The sequence below is a fragment of the Vidua macroura genome, chromosome 3, assembly GCF_024509145.1.
Source record: "Vidua macroura isolate BioBank_ID:100142 chromosome 3, ASM2450914v1, whole genome shotgun sequence".
NCBI classification, from domain to species: domain Eukaryota; kingdom Metazoa; phylum Chordata; class Aves; order Passeriformes; family Viduidae; genus Vidua; species Vidua macroura.
The window spans coordinates 18,555,109-18,570,608 of record NC_071573.1 but is presented as its reverse complement, the minus strand read 5'-3'; the positions used below and the strand labels follow the sequence as shown (position 1 = coordinate 18,570,608).

Genomic DNA, 15,500 nt, shown 5'->3' with positions numbered 1-15,500 from the left:
AACTCAGCCCTTTAAGCCACTAAGTCAGCTGGAAACTGAAATGGTCTCTTTTGAGCTGGTTATCTGCACTACTACCAGAGGCTGTAAACTCCCCTCAGATAAGGAGTGGCTTCTTAAAGATGATCTAATTGGCTTTATGTCTATAATTGCTATTAAAGTAAGCTCATACTGAGTTTCAGCTATTACAGATGTTGTGCAGAAGCAGTCTTTCTGCTCAGTCCTCCTGCGTCACTTCAAATAAACCTTGGCTTTCATCACCTGAAGGGAGCCTAGAATAAAGATGGAGTCTATTTACATGGCCATGTAGGGACAAGGACAAGGGGCAATGGCTTTAAACTGACAGAGAGTAGATTTAGATTAGATAGTAGGAAAAAAATATTTAACTGTGAGAGTAGTGTGCCACTGGAACACTAAGTTGCCTAGAAAAACTGTGGATGCTCCATCACTGAGAGTGTTCGAGGCCAGCTTGGATGGGGCTCTGAGCAGCTTGGTCTAGTGGAATGTGTCCCTGCCCGTGGCAGGAGGGTTGGAATTAGATGATCTCTCTTTAAGTCCCTTCCAACCCAGGCCATTCTATAATTTTGTAAAGTGATGTTGGGATTATGTCAAAATTCCAGTTTTCCAAGTAGTTCAGATTTTTAAAAACCCTGCAAGGGTGTGGTACTTCACTCCAAAGTTAAACACAAGAAAAGCATGAATTGAGGGATGATGCTGTTACACAGAGCAAACATTTATTAAGCATACTGCCAGTGAAAATACACAAACAACTAACTCTGGCTGCCACTAATGCTCTGAGGAAAAATAATCTCAGGGACACACACATGATAGGTTTCAGGATTATAGTGCAGTTGAATACTATGGAATCCAGAAGAGGGGAGCATGTGCTTTGATTTCATGCCATGTTTGTAATGATGCATTTGGCCTTTTTTATTTTTAAATATGACCTTTGCAACACTGGTTTTATATATTTGTGATATTTCCTACTTTGTCTAAACAACAGAAAATTACCAATGTATCAGTTCAGCATTGTTTCCTGAAAATTCAGTATGTTAATCTGTACCTGCTTTTCTAAACGCTTTAATCTTTTGATTTGTGTCATGTGTCTGCTAATCACATCCATCCATTTGCAACCACCAGAAAGTGTTTTTGTGTTGAAATGTGGCAGCAAAGGGAAGTACGGCTGAGAGACTGTATGCTTCTTTAGAGGCTGGCAAGGAGAAAACTGGTTCAGCTGATCTAAAATTAATGCTGTCATGAACAGGGCATTGCATCCTCCATTCAGATCCAACCTCCAACAAATCTCCACTTAGAGCCAGGCCTCTGGCCCCTGAAGAGTTTCAGTGCTGACATTTTCTCTGGTTTTTTTGATCCAGAGCTCAGGCCCTGAATGTACAATAATGTACAATCTCAATAATGTACAAACATCCACAGACAAATGGATGAACAGCACTTAGGAAATACATAGAGGGATAGGTAGCATATTAGTTGGTTCCAGGACTGGGAATATTCATATGCAGGAAGTTATCAAATGGTCCAGATACAAATGGTCCAGCATGCTTCTGCCTTTGGAAGCAAATATGCATTGTAAACATGCATTAGGTGGGAAGAAAAACCTCCTGAATGATGGGAAGGTAATTTGGGAGAAGAGTGATGCCTGGAATAGTGAGCAACAGTTTAAGTACATAACAAGAGAAAGAGCTCGTGCAATTTTAGTTCTGTGTATCTGAATGCATGAAAGAAATGGGAAGGTGCTAATCCTTTTTAATGAGTGACCCTGCAGCTATTCTCCAGGCATATTTTTGCAGACAATTCAGAGAATACAGAGAAAAGCAGCCAAAATACAGGCTGCAGATGCTGAAGTACTTGAAAAATCTAATGTTTACTGTCTGGCCATTTGGGGAGAGATTATAATCATACATTCTTACTTAAAAATGTCACCAAAAATAGAAGGTATTTGCTAGCAGGACACACAGAATTTAGTAAAAAATAGAAACAGATGTCTCTAAGGAGATAAATGCTTAGGACATTTGCAGAACATATTGTCATGGTGAAGTCTGATTTTAACCTCTCACCAAGGTTCATTTCTAGCTTATTCTCAGCAGGACCCCATTGCAGGACTAGATGAGGTAATAGACCTCACAGGATCAGGAGGCACAACTCCACCAAATTTAGAAGCATCAATTAAATACCATTGTTTCTCATGAGCTCCCTTTTTTTTTCTCACTGTGCTAGAAAAAGTTGTACCTGTATATAATCAGAACATTTGGGGGTGGTTTATTTTACTATAAACATGACTGCCTGACTGAAATACATGTGCACAACCATGAAGTGGAGCAGGTGGAGAATGTCACAAGTACTGTACATCTTCCTTATCATCTTGAGATCTAAATTACTGTGAAATGATAAAAGTGACTCGTGATGCCAGTCTTTTTGAGAGACTCTTGAACTGATTGAAATAATCACCACTTTTTAATTCCTCTTCAGTAGGCAGATATTCTTAGTGAAGTCTTTTCTTTTGGAAGATCATTCTTGTTAAAACTTGTACTGAGACTGCGAAATAAAATGAGCATGTGGAAAAGGGCAGTGGAGAGGACATGTCTGAGCTCTAGCCATAGCAAACAATAAAAGTGAACAATTATGATGATTCACTAGAGCCCAGGGCACAGACTGCAGACCACGAAGGCATTAACCTGCAGCAAGTCAGCAACATAGATCTGACCCCGGAAAAGTGACTGATCCGTGCCAAAGGCTGGCTGAATAGGACTGAGGCTGCCAGGCTTGCAAGTGCCTGCTCTTCAGTGCATAGCTCACCTAATTTTCTCCATTTGAAACACATACCTTGGGTTTTGTATGCACCTGGCCTGGCAGGGTGTGATCCAGCTGAATCCTCAGCATTTGCTTATTCATTTAGTTTAAGTTAGGTGTCAGTGCAAGCTGTCTGAAGAGAGAAGTGCCCGCACCTTAGCCTCTGGCTTGGCCTCAATGAATCCAACTCAGTTTCTTTGCTGCTTGAAGGAAGTCTCCAGATTAAAGAAAGCAAGCTGAGCTCATCTTGGCTCTCAACATTGCTTGTGTTGACAAAGCAAAAAAAAATTACCAGCCATGAATTATCAATTTATGAGTCATGCAGATTAGGTTTTTGTAGCTGCGTCTTTTTAAAACATAAAACATAAACTTGAAAACTAAAGGACAGGCTTAAATAGTTACAACAAAGAATTTGGAGTTGGGACTTCAACATTCTTCTGGTTATTTTAAGTCTCTCTGTGCCTCAGTTTCATTTTCTCAAAAGGAAACAGTAATCTCATGGGCACTCTGGTAAAGGAGTCTTTACTGGATGGTGTTTTTAGAAATGAAAATCTGCTGCTGTTGCTATTACTGTGACTAAGAGAGTGCCCTTTCTTTGCAATTAATGGCTGGATGGAAGGTCCAAGGTTAAAGGGAAAATTCTTAACCAGTTGAAATTTGCATTATTATGACTAACCCAGAGGTAATTAATAATACTTCTGTTTTTTTCACACATGTATTTCTTCCCCTTCCTACCCCTTATGTAATCTAGGGCACTTGGAAAAAAAGCATAGATGGAAAAATTGGGGTGCAATTAAACAAATATTCTAGGCTAGTCTAAAAATGCCAGATAATGTATTTCAAATAAAAAATCAGAATATTAGACATGATTTTGTAGAAGGAGTAAGGATGCCTAGAAAACAAAATTGAGTAGTGACCTCACACAGTATGGTGGCAGCAAGTAATACTGAAATCACTCACACAAAAATAAACCTGCAGATGTTAAAAGACATGTAGATGTGGTACTTTGGGACATGGCTTAGCAGCAGTGCTGGGTTAACGGTTGAACACAATGATCTTAAAGGTCTTTCCCAACCTAAATGATGCAATGGTTCTATGTTCTATATAAGTGACACTTTCATTATTATTAGAAACCATGAGACTTATGAATCTGTAATGATGCTGAATTTGTGCTAGGCATTTCCTGGTGCTGGATGGCAGACTCAGCAAAGACCATTCTTAGCCTTTGAATGTTCTTTTTAGCAAATGGTCTCCAGTACTTCTTAAAAAGAAAAAAATAAAAAAAAAAGGTAAGCATTGTGACAGCAATTTTACCAGGAGGAAAGCAGCTTTGGAAAGTGAAACAAGCTGCCTCAGGTCACACAAGAAGGCACCTGCAGATCTAGTAATAGCATTCACATTGCTCAACTCCCAATATAGCAACCAATGCAGAGACTCTGCCGTCTTGCAGAACTTGCCTTGGGTGCTCCTATAAGCACCTACCAGGACCTCCTTCCTCTGTCACAGCATCCAGGTTTGCTTAACAGTGGTATCTCAAATCATCTTTGCTGCAGTTACTTGGTTTATAAATTGCAGGGATAAAAATTAATAAAGCACTATACATGTCCTTCCATTTGAAAAAGCAGCTTAGGCCAAAAGAATATGGTTAAATGGAATGGTAGAATATTAGTAATATTTTTCTATTTCTTCTCTTTACCTGTCTTCAGGATTTTCATTATGCCTTGTGCAACGGGATCTTGTCTGCACTTATGTCTTCTGGGTCCTACTGCAACACAGATAAAGAAGCATTATAAAACTCTCCTCTTGTATAAATATGAACAAGTTCACCTTCATTAGATTGGAAGGTGTCTGCCCCTGGTAATCTGTTTGAATATAAGTTATTTCTGCTCTTTCCTCCGCTGCTTTGAAGATGTCAGCCCTAGGGATGTGGCAACTGAACATATTTCTTGGCACCTCAATAGGTTTATTAATTCTCTGACTTCTGACCTGGTGTTTCTGAGCACGGCTGAGATGAGCAGTAATTCCCTCATAAACACTCCAGTGTCAGGGAGGCTTAATTGCTTGGCGTCATGAGAAAGTATTTGGTAGTTCAATGACAAAAGGTCTTAGAGAATGTGAAATGAGAGCTGACAGTTCTCCCTTGCTGCTCCTGCCTGCTCCACTCCATAACGTATCCAGCATTTAGCTTTTTCAGGGCTGTGGCACCAACGTTAGCAGAACAAACCCTGATCCTGCCGTTATTGGTATCCATGTGATCACAGCAAGATCAGAAGTTAGAAGTCATAAGTGCTGCTTGGGTAATTTTGTAAACAGCAGCAGCACCAATTTCTTTTACAGCAAGTAAAAAAAAAAATACATTGCAACTGGAAATGAAGAGCATGTAGAGCAGCTGTTTCAAATTTGTCTGATGCTGTTATAAAACAAGTTTAAAGTGTTAACAGTTGTACCCATGGCACAGTTTCCCCTGCTGTGTGCACACTGACAGCTTTCCTTTATGCCATATAACTGAGCTACCACATTTGTGCTCAGTTCCCTTGCTGTTCCTCTGAGATGCATTTCTCCAGCTGTGGGCTGGAAATGACTGGGCAGACTCCTAGACTTGCAGGAACACTGTGCAGCCAACCACAGCTATCACACCATACAGCAGCATCTACTGGGCTGACCAGTGCTTGTGGTGGTCCTCAAACCTTTTGCCCATCCTGTTAAGTGTGTCACCTTCTGTGTGTGTCACTAGGTGGGGAGTCACACCTCCAGAGAGCCCCACGTGCTTCACACTCTGCCTGTCACATCAAGTTGATGGCAAAATAGAGGCAGGAAAGGTTGGAGGAGGTGATGGCCCTGACCAGCTTAGTGCTCCCCAGGCCAGAACAGCAGCCACTGGCCTTGAACAGATACTTGAGGAGGAGGTGAATTGGTGAGGGGTTGCTGGAGAATCCTGTCCTGCCTCTTGCAGTAACGTACCTGGGGCAGCGTGCTCTACTCTATTCTCCTCTCCCTGGGCTGAAAACACTGAGATCTGAAGGAGTCTTTTACCCGAAGGGCAGAACTGCTACTCCAGTTTGGAGGAGCTGGAGTATTTGCCAGAGAGCGAGGAAATGGTGCTCATTGAAGGTAAGGAGAATGCTGAGGCTTTGAATTTTCAGAATCTGGGAGTGAAGCAGTAGTTAGGGAGATGCTTCTGACAAGATACCAGCCATAGTGACAAACCTTGGCCCAGCTGCAAGAGAAAGAAATTGATCTGTACAACATTGTAGTTGGGACAGAAAGTGGAGAGCAGACTGGATGAGAGACAGGCTGCAGCACCTGAACTTCATGACCACAAGCTCCAGTGAGAGCAGCTGGGAAACTCCAGCTGATGAACCTTACTTCGCTCCTGCACAGCTCTGTTGATGGTACCAGCAGAGGAATGGTCTGCATGGTGTGGCACCACTGCTGGGTGGAGGCAGGGAGATGCTATCTCCTCATAGTACAAGGAGCAGCCATCCTTTTCCTACCCAGAGCAGCAGGCATGGCAAGCCTTGTCCCAAAGTCTTTGGGACTCTCCATCCCAGATTTCATAGCTTCATTTCAAGTACGTTGGTTGCCCCAGAGTCACACAGTTGCTGTGAGAGGGATGATTTCTCAGGAGCAGGTGGGAGGGAAAGTGGCTGTCAGTGTTTGTGTATGGGCGAGGGTGGTAGAGGTCTCGGAGTGGGGAGAGGAGATGGAAATGGGCTCACCACAGCTTCTTCACTTTCTAAAGGTCAGCTTACCGTTCCAGCGAGTCAAACGCATCTTCAGCTTCAGCAGTGAGTGCGGCCTGTATGGGCTCCAAATGTGTGGATTGTAGGATAAATTGAGGGTGTGAGTGGAGTAAGAGTTTGGCTAGAAGACCAGTGCAAATGCCTATACTCAGGTGTGGAGCTGAATACTGGCACAGGAATGAAACACTGGGTGATCCTGTATGTCAAAACTATGCATGCAGGAGAGAAGGAATAAATCACTGTTAAGATTTGCATATCGGTTTCAGGAAGATTATTGCATTTTGCAGACAACTTTTCAACAGAAGAACAGCTTACAGGGTACATCTTGAAGGCTGCTGACAGGAAGAGGTGGAACATGGGGCAGGTCAATGGTTAACAAGCTGAAAATAGTTGAGTGAAATACCACAGGCAGAAACCATAGCAATGGAGAAAGAAGGATAGGAAAGAGAAAGTTATCAGCGAGGTCTTAGCAAGCAATACAAAAACTGAGAGACATCTGAGCAGGAATCCTCCAGCCCTTACTGTCACAATTAGCCTCCTGAAGCTTGTCTGCGTTGCCGGGACTGTCACTTGTATTACCTGCTGAGTTTATTAATTTCTTTATTAACCCCCCCAGCAGTGGTTAACATGAGAGGTTTAAGAAGACCAAGGGAAAAGCTGTCAGAGTGGCTTTGTCTGTAATGACTTCTATTTCTGAAAAAATGTGACAGTTCAACACCTCAAAATGGGATCTGGGACAAACTGCTTTGTTTTCCAATTCTATTATCCATAGTCAAGGCTGGATTAAGACTGTATCAGCCCAGCCCTAATCATTTCACTAGGGAAGAAAGCTTTCTGCTGCTCTGGTCAAAGAAAATATTGAAAAACCCTATTCAGGAATTTCTACTACATTTTGAAGGCAATTTATAGACAACAGCTCTGAGGTGTGAGCTGCCTGTGCTTATTAGTGAAGTACTGTTGTTACCGACATTGATTACCAAGGAAACTCATTCACTTCTGGGATCAAAAGGTGTCACAAATCCTTCCGGAGCATGATAGGGAGTAGGTGTTGATAGCCATTACTCCCTCTCAGAGGTGCCTCTCTGCATTTCTGGGATGGGCCCATCATCTCCCTACTTGCAGAAGGCCACACACCGTGACTCTCTCACTTCTGCTCCAGCACTTTATGGCAATGCTGATTTCCTGCAGAGGGCGCGATAGCTGCTCTCACACTCGGGCTCGTTCACCTGGCCCTTGGTGGCCCTGGGTGAAAGGGCTCCAGCAACCAGGCAAGGGAGGCTGTACTGCTGAAACTGAAAGCTGGGTATCTCTTTTTAAAGAAAAGCAGACTGCATTGTTCTCAAAAGGTCACAGAAGTTAAATGCTGAAATCTAAATACCTGGGATCCAGTGGTTTTTATATTCTGAGCTGCTGCTAGTAGACACATCTGGTGCACTGAAGGCATGGCCATGCTGCTAGCAAAACCCACTGGAAGCAGCTCATCTTTACTGCAACACAGTGCATCTGCATAACATCTGTGAGATCAGGAGACTTCTCCACTATGGAGTTAAAAGCTTTACTAGTTTGTACACATGCATGGGCAACAGATTTCAGCACCTGTTGACTGATCATCACAAGACTGAATAGAGAGAGCTAGCTGGCAGCTGTTGGACATTCATCCTACTTGTGAATATCAGAGCTTGTAGCAAGTCTTCCCTCTGATAAAAAAAAAAAAAAAAAAAAAAAAAAAAAGAAAGAGACACCCAGTCACCCAGTCAGGCAGTGTTGAACCAGAAGATGGTTAAAAATTATTTCTTCTCCAGCTTTCTGCATTATTTCCAAATAGCAGGCTGTGAACAATAACCTTTGGAGACTAGTATTCCTGTCAATGTTTTCATTCAGTATAACCCTGGGACCTGTAAGGGCCTGTGTGGGACAACGTTGCATCACTGGTATCAGCACATCTGGTTAACAGCACACTCACCTGCTCAACAGAAATGAACTCACGTAGACCATGGTTCTCTATTTCCTGTCTTATGCTGAAAAATGCATCAGTTGCTTTATACATAGCTACAGATCCAGCTCTGCTGCTGCGTTTATTCTGAGCCCATTCCCCAGGAGGTCTTTAAAACACAATTATTTCCAGCTCCACTTAATCACACAATCTGTCCCAAGGTCTATTCTTGTTTTCTTGGTCCCCCTGATGCCAAGGGCTCTCACAAGGACTCTGCTCTCTCTGCTTTGATCCTGTATCAACACTTGTCGGTGTGCCTTGTCAGTCACCTTGCTCTGGGACAGCTTAATGGCAGCTCTTGCTGTTGTGGTACATTGCCTTGTAAAGCAGATAGTGAAGTGGTCTAATTGTGTTTAACCTGCCCCAAAGCAGGACATACATCTTCCCGACCTTTTATTTTACCATCTTCCCATGTCTGATTTCATCTGTGTCATGACACCCAACCAGGTGTCAGTGTGCTTACCCAAACCACATTGTTTCTCCTTCTCTCACAAGTGAGCACCCAGGACTGAGCACACAGCCCAGCTAGTAGTCCATTCAGGTAGTGTCTTTTCAGGCTGTTGAAGAGATCTGAGCAGTGAAGCAATGGAGAATGTTGTGATATTTTAGGTTTCATCTTTGCTAGAACAAGCAGGTGGTTTCTTAAGCTGGAGGAAAAGGAGGGGCAATAGAGAGTCTGGAAAATACAGGCTTAGGAGATGTGATGGCATTGAAGGACTACTAAAATTAAACTCTGCTGTCTAGGTTTCAACTCTGTCCAGTTTGGGTTCAGCTTACACTGAAACCTAGGCTCTCATTTATACCCCTGTAAAAGGTCTATGTCTAGCTTTCTCTTTTTCTGGAGGTTGAAGTAAAATGCATGAGGACAGCAGCCATAGGTAAGGCAGTACAAAAATGGATGAGAGACAAACTACCAGTAGTTAGCTGTAGCTTAATCCATAATTATTTACTGCAGAATCTCTTACACCCATGTTAGTCTCCTGTATTCTATTTCTGGTGACAGGCTGCTAGACGTTGGTTAAGCAGGTGGTTTGCCGATGACTCCCAAATTATATATTGATCTGTTCTGGCTCCCTGTTCCTGGCTGGTAACTTTATCAAGGCAGAACTGCCTATGTAGTTTATGTTGTGACAGTGCCCAGAAGTACTGGGCTCCTGAATGAAACACATAAAATCCTCTACAGGTACAAAACCACTAAAAGCCCCAGGCTAAAGTATGCATTTATTAAACTTCCTTTCCCCTCTCTTGTTGTCCCATGCCATGCCAACCCTGGACAAAACCTAGCAAAAAGCTGTGATCATTTGTTCTCCTTCCTGCAAGGTGCTAAAGCTGCTTCTCAGTCCCCCACCAAACTCACTGCCTGGGGGGCAGTGTCTCTCAGGAAGGGCCACCCTATTATACATTATCATCCCTATATAATACTACTGAGTATTCTTTGTTCCCTTTGCTGTCTGATCCTTTGCTCCATGATCCAGCCTAGACTGATCTCCTCCTTTATCAGTACCAGCATCAACTGCTTCTTGATGACTATTTGGCCCAGCTTTGGATATGAAAGGTAGCATACCTTTTCTTATACTGCCTCTTTCCCAGCTCATGCAGGCTAATGCATGAACCAAGGGGAGCTTGACTGTGCCTCATGTTTTATACTGTATCTTTGTGGGGTGTAGGCATTTGGGATGACATATTTCTTCATCATTTTCTCATCCAAATCCACTAATACTTCATATTTTGGATCTGTTTAATCCAAAGATGTACCTTCTTCATTGGGTAGCACTGACAGTACTCCCATATTTTCATAAAGTGACTGAACTGGGCCTTTGATATTTGTTATCTCACTTACCCAGCTGTATTGTCCCGACAGCAAAAAAAAAAAAAAAAAGAAGTAGGAGAGCCCAAGGGCACCAAGTTAGCATTTTGGTTTCCACAATCAAATGCTCTGCCCATATGTGTAAAGATGTGATGCTGCAAATTTGTGGATTAGGTGAAAGGTGCGAATTGGTTCCTAGCTAGACATATCTCAGTCAGAGATATTTTCCTCTTCACACCTTCAATAAGCATTCAGAAAAAGATTGTAAATGAACTTCATAAGAGGCAGAATGTGCAAATGACCTTGGGGAAGAATGGAGCTCCCATATGGGATGATAAGAATAGTTTGATTCCCCAGACAATTTTTTTCATTGAGTTTGGTTATATACTTTCTCTTTCAGAGAAGAGCTCTTTCTGCCTTTTTTTTGTGAATATGTTTTGCCCAGTCATACCATTTTCTTCCAGTAGCTGATTTTACATGTCACCTTTTGCCTGGCAGCAAAATGTCTGAGAATGGTTTGAAAATCATGTAGGACAATATTACAGCAGAGAAATAAAAATGCCTTATTCCAAGCTCAGTTCTGCATAATATCAGTAAGATGCAGTTACTTATGCTGTCTGAATCAAAAACATTTATTGCCATTATAAAAAAATATTTCAAGAGTTTCAAATGGGAGCTTGTAGCTTGATGCACTGATTGGTGCTTACAGATTTATTAGACATGTGATAAGTAACTTGAGAATAAGAAAATGCCCGTAATCAATTGAAGATGCATTTAACTTTGAAAGATATGGAACCAAAAATAAGTATATATTAGTTGTAACACTAAGTAAGCATGTGCCCTATTTCCTGCTGGAAAGTGTGACCTGTCTTGAACTTTGTAGTCATCTTTCAGAAGCAGTTTCCATCAGCTCATGCAGACAGCTAGGAAATAAGTTTCCTATTTTGTTGAAATGAGGTAAAATCTTTTACCAGGATCTGTTTAAATGTGTTTATAAATGTTCTAAACATTTCAGTATCTCCTTGTATTCTTTCTTCAGGTGGTCTGCAAATTGTTTCTGACATGTTTAATTTATTCCTGAAAGACTGGTCTGCTCAGAAAACACAAGATCTGGTTCTTCTCCTGCTTTCTTGTCTTTCAAAGCATGAGATCCTACTGATGAAAGAAAATGACACCTCCTTTATACCAGTTAAAAGCTTCTATTATTAATGCTATCTTAGCCTTAATAACACCTATACATCCATTCTTAGGATTAGGACCAAAGTGGAAGAGAAGTCATTCATGGGACACATTGATCTCTTGGAGTTTCAGGAAGCTTTATTGACTAAGTGATAGATGGGGAATCTGAGAACCTGAGTTCCTGAGTTTCTGCTATTGGTACTACTATGAATTAATTGCCACAGATCACTTGATCTTTATGTCTTTATGTCTTGGTTTGCAATACCTTTAATGCTTTTGCTCTCAAAGAGAAAGCTGTTGAATGCCTTGAGACCATTGCATAGATGGTACTGCATGAACGCTCAAAATAACATGCAGCAAGTCTGACTTCATACTTCTTGTTGCTTTTCTGGATGACTGATTTTAATTGCAGTGAGTTAAACAGCTGTAAACATGCAATTGCTGCACATTGAACAAAGGTTTTCATTCCTGGATTCCCATGCAGGTGTGTGGCTGTGACCTGACCAATACTGATTGCTGTCTCTGCTGATCCTTCCCTAGTTTCTCCCTTGCAATCAATTCCAGCAGTGATGAATTCACCTCTTGAAATTAATAATGTCAAATTTGTCAATATTTTAAAAGCTAAACCTAATTTTGTTCTCTTGAGCCTTGCCTTTGGCTTATGAAAGCAGAAGCTTTAAACTCTATTATTTGAGAAGTCTACTGGGATGCCTTGGTGTGGCAGGTGCTATATATAAGTTTAGCACTGCATCACTATTGAAGTCCATTAAGAAAGATCTTTCTGGAGCTGTCAGCACTGTGCAGATTAAAACCAGAAAAATAAAGGCACTCAATAAATGCTGCTATAATGGTTCACATAGCTGCAGAGAGAGGACTTATCTTTGGCTTGTGATCAGTTTACTTCTGGGTTCAATGTAAAGGTTTTTTGGCTTCCTGTATAAGCTCCGAGTGAAAAAAAAATCAATGTGGAGAAGCTTGGATGAGTGCCAGAAGAAATATTGTACTGAATCCAGAATATAGAAATCCTTCACAATTTCTATATTTTGCTCCATGCAGGCTCTTTATAGTCTAGCAAGAACTAAGCTTTACTATCATGACTCCAGTACCACTGCAGGGTTGTACAGGATGTGAACAAATTGTCAGATTTTATTTGGTCATTTAAAAACATGTATCAACTTCCCCACAAAGATGCTGTTAAAAAGGCAAGGTTGGTAAAAGGTGAGAGGGAGAAGCATCAATCATCTGCAAAAGGGTTGGAAACAAAGCATAGGAATAAGCATTCTGTTTTAAAGTTGGTGAAGATTGGCAGCAAGGTGCCTCCTTAATCCCTGCCATGGCTACTATTTAACTGTTTGGAGCAATGGCAGAGGCATCCTGCATGAGCAGGTGTAGAACAGTGCCTCTGGAAGTGGTGGTAGAGAGCACCCAGGCACTTGCAGGGTTTTCCAGAAATTGTAATGCCTCAGAAAACAGTGGACTCTCCTGTTCAAGGCATAATGGGGTGCTCAAATTTGCAGATAATGCCAGTCTAGTCAGACTATTGGCCAAACCAGCCTGCAGTCATGGTAATGCCTTCAATTGGATCAATGGCACAATCCTTTTTCCCTGCTCTGGTTTCTGTTTGGTAAAGACAGCAAATAAGGCTCTCAGATACAAGAGGCAGAAATTGCAAAGCAATCTGAATGTGGTGTTTGACTGGGAAACATCTGGAAACACTGGAAGTTGTACATCAGAGAGGAGGTCCCTCACTGGGATGTGAAAAATGTGAGTAGTAGAAAGAAGGAGAAATAGGGAGAAATAGCATTCATGCTCCCAGAATACAAGGACAAGGGAAAAATATAAGAAATGTTATATTATTAAATGTTATGGAAATATAAGGCAACAAATATAAAACTGTTAAAAGGAAATACATTTTATACAATGCCTAATTAGCTCGTTCCCATAAGATAACATTAAGCCTAAGAGATTAGTAGGATTTAAATAAAGGGATTAGATATTTATATGGATAATGTAATTAGGGATATTCTAATTAAATAGAATACATATTTTCTTTTGTTATGGAATCCCTCTTGCTTCAGGGCCTAGGCTAGTTGCTAACTGATAAGAATTAAAAAGAAGCTTCCCCTTTTGGCAAGTGATTCCCTACTTGTCTTCTGCTAGGTTCCGTGTACTTAATCTGAATTGTTTCTACAGGCCCTATCACAGCAGGATTATTAAACTATATGGTCCATTTGTTTGGTATAGCATGGCAATTCTGTTCCTTCATAATCAAATGTCTCACTGAAGGATCACAAAAATCTCAGTGGTCTGAAACAAAATTCCCTTTTTCTTCTGCTAGCTCCATAAAAGGATTGACCTTGAGTGCCCACCTATTAGACATCACCAAATCAGCACCAACAAATTTCACTTACCTGTCCTAACAGTAATATCTTCCAACTCTCAGTCAGGACTTACACAAGTTCAGTCAGAGAGATGGCAGGACCCCAAAGGTCCTTCAACCTTAACTGAGCGGGTTGTCAAGCATTGGAACAGGCTTGAAGGAAGTGACGGAGTCATCATCCCTAAACTTATTTGAAAGATGTGTAGATGTGGCACTTAAGGATATGCTTTAGTGTTGGACTTCACAGTGTTGGGTTAATGGCTGGACTTGATGGATGATCTTGAAGGTATTTTCCAACTTGAACAATTCTATGATTCTATGTCCTCCCACAGATGTGAATGGGAGTGTCTCATGAATGCTGCAGGCTGTCAGAATTTGGAACAAAACCCAATGATAATCAGAGGGAGAAATTGATTCAAAACTCTTCCTTTCACTTCCAGGCAAGATAAGAAAGTTGCTGCTAGTAGTCTAGTCTTCCCATTAAAAAGCATCAAATGGCCTTACCTAACCTGGCTAAAATCCAATTGTCTTGCATTTTGATTACTGAAACATCCTTCTCTTTGGTCTTCCCAAGTGTATTTTCAGTCTGTGCACATCCCTGCAAAATACTGCTATAAAGATCATCCTCCTAATCCATCAGTTTGAGGATTTTACACATTCTTTGCTCCTTTCTACTACATTCCTCTTCTTTACTCCATCAAACACAAGCTATTTGTCTTTTCTGTCAAGCCCCTTCCCACCCTGCCAAAGAACTCTCCTTTGCTATGACAATGTCATCTCCTTCTCATCATTCTGTCAGTCTCTATTTCTCACTTGTTAATATTTTTATAGAAACAACTTCTGGGCTTTTTTTTTTTTTTTTTTTTTTTTTTTTTTTTTTTTTTTTTTTTTTTTCTGCTATTGAGAAGAATCTTGGTAAAGAGCAGCAAAATACCCTCATTATCTTTCCAAATCTCTGTTGAAAACACTCTTTTACTGTGTTGCCTATGAAAAGCTTGCCAGCGATGTGGCCACTCTCCATCACACTGACAAACAGGACCCAAACCAAACAACCCACTGCCCTGTGTGCCCAGATGCACCTGCTGCCCTTTACATACACCTGGAAGGTAGGGATGGCCTATTTGGTTCTGCAAAGTGTCTTTACCACAGCTTCCTCGTCACTGACTGGGAATTCTGAGGGCCACTACAGAACAAACATTGATCTTCCTCATTCCTTTTCCATCACTTGAAGAGTTTAACAGAGTGATGATGCTTTTGTGCCAGTGAAACACCCAAGTTAGGAACTCCTTTCTGCAGGAGCTATATGTGTGTGGTCATCATGCTCTCCAGCCAAGGTCTCTTCTGAAGGCACATGCAATTAAAAGAGGGCTCCAGAGAAGTGTTCAGCTTAGCCCTATGCTTGGCATTATTGCTTTTCCCTCATTGGATAACAACTCCTGCAAATCCTCCAGTTCAAGAGGGTGTCTTTTGTGTACTAAATGCTGCCATTATTTATAAAGCACTCTTGCTGAATGTGCCTAAAATCAGTCCTGCAGGACAGTTTCAATCAAATTGTGTTCAATTTATTCCAGCTGAATAACTCTGAAATGTAAA

At 41.3% G+C, this 15,500-nt stretch overlaps 1 long non-coding RNA gene across 1 annotated transcript; it reads right to left on the bottom strand.

Annotated features, from left to right (window-relative positions):
• On the bottom strand, nt 1-14,547 carry LOC128804651 (uncharacterized). Its single transcript, XR_008436141.1, has 3 exons — nt 13,939-14,547; nt 4,502-4,570; nt 1-269 (listed from the first exon to the last, which is right to left on the bottom strand). It is a non-coding gene; the product is annotated as an uncharacterized LOC128804651 (long non-coding RNA).
• Between the last annotated feature and the right edge of the window lie 953 nt (nt 14,548-15,500).